Genomic DNA, 4137 nt, shown 5'->3' with positions numbered 1-4137 from the left:
ATGAACTGCAAGTGACCATTCCTAATTGTTTCTTACTTGTTTTATTCCTCGCCCACTATTTTACCTAATTTTCAGAAGATTTGAAAATAAAATAAATCGGCCGATTTTTGAAAAAACGACAAGGGATACAACCTGACGTTTTTTCATCCTTGAAAACGTTTCTCTCCGATTTGCTACAAAATTACACCAAATGAAGTTTTTTAAGTGGTGAAGACGGTCTCCAAATAACAGGTTGTTGGAACAATGGGATAGTTCTCAAATATTCATTTTAATCTTGATTTTGAACCGTCGTTATATCCGAATTAAGGCAATATCTTAAAAAGTAGCCACCGTATAATATGACCAAAACCAAGATTTTTGTGATCCTCGCCCTCCATTTGACCTATATATGAATTCTCAAAAGATTTGGAAAGAAAAAAAATCGCCGTTGAAGAAAAAACCCTGTAATATAACTTTTTGTCACCCTCGAAAACTTGTATGTGTAAAAGACAGTCTCCAAGTTACAGGTTGCTTGAACAATGGGTCTTAAATTATCATTTCAATATTTTTAGAGGCACCACCGTCCAAGAACTAAGCAATATCAGGGCAGATATTGCGACAAGAGAAGAAATAGTCGGGTACTATTTAGTTGGTCTTATAACCAATACCTCGTCCCTGGCATTTTTGCCGGGTACACATTATTATTCGAAATGATCTCCAAGCATGCAGTTAACTCTGGCTGTGTCCGTGGACTAGAGAATTGTTGTCGTATCATCATGGAACTGTTCAGGCAAGACTAATGCATACACGTTTATTCTGATTCAATAATAAGGGTGCGTCCGTTTAGCTTCCCTGGGTCGACCCCGATGTTGCGTATTTTATTGCTACTAGGAAAAAAACGTCACCACCGAGCCTTCCCGTGGTGACGTCAGTGCACCTCGGGCCAGCCCCAAGAGCCCCCCTTGTGGATTGGGTCACTTGGGGCTGGCCCGAGGTGCACTGACGTCACCACGGGACGGCTCACGTGGTGACGTGTCTGGGGTTTTTTCCTGGTTCGATGACGAACGTGGGGTAATTGTGTGCCCACGTTCGTCCTGGAAAAAAATAAAATACGCAACATCGGGGTCGACCCAGGGAAGCTAAACGAACGCACCATTATGTCTTCCAGACCCCCTATATGAACACGGGGAACAATGTCTGTTATTTGTATGTTTCTGGTAGCTATACACTGCGTTTAGCTGGTATGCTTTTGTTTGTATGTCTACTGTTCACAACACAACGCGCGATGGTGTGTTGTTATCGTCTCTGTTATACCTGTTGCTGTTTTCCCGTTGATTGCTCTGTATTGTACCTAATTATTTACTGCCGACGTGTACTTCTAAGAATTATGATTAAACTCAAACGCAATTTTAGCAAGAAAAGCAGTGGCCCAGTGGTGGGGCTCCGGATTCTGAACGCAGAGGTTTTGGGTTCGAGCCCCGGTGTGTGTTCTTTTTCCTACGCTTAAGAAAATTGGTTTACGCAGAACGAAACGGCATAGGATTTCCTTGCTTTACACTTTGCGATAATTTGAGAGAGAAACATTACACGTTTTGATTTAATGTTGTTCATTCTAAGTTATAAAATAAAACTCGAACGCATTTTAAATAAGAGGAGATGTGGCCCAGTGGAAGTGCTCGAGACTCTACACCCAAATCACGGGCGTTCTTTTAATACGTTTTGATTTAAAATTGTCCATACGTAGGTTTTAAATTAAACTCGAAGACATATTTAATAAGAAGAGTTGTGGCCCAGTGGAAGGGCTCTGGACTCTGCACCCAAAGGTACGGGTTTCGAAACATGGGTGTTCTTCTACTACGTTTTAATTTAAAGTTGTCCATACGAAGGTTTAAAATTAAACTCGAAGCCAAATTTAATAAGAAGAGTTGTGGCCCAGTGGAAGGGCTCTGGACTCAGGACCGAAAGGTCCTGCGATCGAATCCAGCTCCCGAATATTTAGAAGCCTTTTAAAAAAGGTATTTTTTTTTATTAAATTTCATTACTTATATAAAAAAGTTCATAGGTTCATTTTAAGTTTTAAGTTTTAAGTTTCTTCTCTAAGCGAGTATGAGCGGTGGATGCCACTGCGCGGTGAGTCGAGACTTCGCGGCCGGCCACTCACCGCACTGCCACCCACGGGGTTCAAACTGGGGACCATTCGCTTCGGAGGCCGACACCTACCCACGACACCCACGTTTTTCAGCCTCGGAAACATTTTCTCTTCGAATTGCCTCAAAATTTAACCAAAGGAAGTTCGTCATGTGTGAAAGACAGTCGCCAAGTTACAGGTTGCTGGAACAATAGGATGGGTCTCAAATAATCATTTTAACCTTGATTTGAAACCGTCGTACTATCCGAAATTAGGCATTATCTCAAAAAGTAGCCATCGTAGACGACTAAAACCAAGATTTTCCTGCTCCTCGCCCTCTAATACACATAGGTATGAAATTTCAGGCGATTTGGAAGACAAATATTTCGGCCGATTTTTGAAAAAACTACAAGGGGGTAATGTTTTTTCAGCCTCGGAAACATTTTCTCTCCGAATTGCCTCAAAACTTAACCAAAGGAAGTTCGTCATGTGTGAAAGACAGTCGCCAAGTTACAGATTGCTGGAACAATAGGATGGGTCTCAAATAATCATTTTAACCTTGATTTTAAACCGTCGTACTAGCCGAAATTAGGCATTATCTCAAAACATTATCTCAAAAAGTAGCCATCGTAGACGACTAAAACCAAGATTTTCCTGCTCCTCGCCCTCTAATACACCTAGGTATGAATTTTCAGGCAGTTTGGAAGACAAAAATTTCGGCCGATTTTTGAAAAAACTACAAGGGGTAAAGCTTGACGTTTTTTCAGCCTCGGAAACATTTTCTCTCCGAATTGCCTCAAAATTTAACCAAAGAAAGTTCGTCATGTGTGAAAGACAGTCTCCAAGTTACAGGTTGCTGGAACAATAGGATGGGTCTCAAATAATCATTTTAACCTTGATTTTAAACCGTCGTACTATCCGAAATGAGGCATTATCTCAAAAAGTAGCCATCGTAGACGACTAAAACCAAGATTTTCCTGCTCCTCGCCCTCTAATACACCTAGGTATGAATTTTCAGGCAGTTTGGAAGACAAAAATTTCGGCCGATTTTTGAAAACGTTTTTTCAGCCTCGGAAACATTTTCTCTCCGAATTGCCTCAAAATTTAACCAAAGGAAGTTCGTCATGTGTGAAAGACAGTCTCCAAGTTACAGGTTGCTGGAACAATAGGATGGGTCTCAAATAATTGTTTTAACCTTGATTTTAAACCGTCGTACTATCCGAAATTAGGAATTATCTCAAAAATTAGCCATCGTAGACGACTAAAACCAAGATTTTCCTGCTCCTCGCCCTCTAATACACCTAGGTATGAAATTTCAGGCAATTTGGAAGACAAAAATTTCGGCCGATTTTTGAATAAACTACAAGGGTTTTTTTTCAGCCTCGGAAACATTTTCTCTCCGAATTGCCTCAAAATTTAACCAAAGGAAGTTCGTCATGTGTGAAAGACAGTCTCCAAGTTACAGGTTGCTGGAACAATAGGATGGGTCTCAAATAATCATTTTAACCTTGATTTTAAACCGTCGTACTATCCGAAATGAGGCATTATCTCAAAAAGTAGCCATCGTAGACGACTAAAATCAAGATTTTCCTGCTCCTCGCCCTCTAATACACCTAGGTATGAAATTGCAGGCAATTTGGAAGACAAAAATTTCGGCCGATTTTTGAAAAAACTACAAGGGTGTTGTTAGGCTTGACGTTTTTTCAGCCTCGGAAACATTTTCTCTCCGAATTGCCTCAAAATTTAACCAAAGGAAGTTCGTCATGTGTGAAAGACAGTCTCCAAGTTACAGGTTGCTGGAACAATAGGATGGGTCTCAAATAATCATTTTATTCTTGATTTTAAACCGTCGTACTATCCGAAATTAGGAATTATCTCAAAAATTAACCATCGTAGACGACTAAAACCAAGATTTTCCTGCTCCTCGCCCTCTAATACACCTAGGTATGAAATTTCAGGCAATTTGGAAGACAAAAATTTCGGCCGATTTTTGAATAAACTACAAGGGGTTTTTTTCAGCCTCGGAAACA

Source organism: Asterias amurensis, chromosome 16 (genome assembly GCF_032118995.1).
Source record: "Asterias amurensis chromosome 16, ASM3211899v1".
Taxonomy (NCBI): domain Eukaryota; kingdom Metazoa; phylum Echinodermata; class Asteroidea; order Forcipulatida; family Asteriidae; genus Asterias; species Asterias amurensis.
This window is presented reverse-complemented; position numbering follows the sequence as displayed.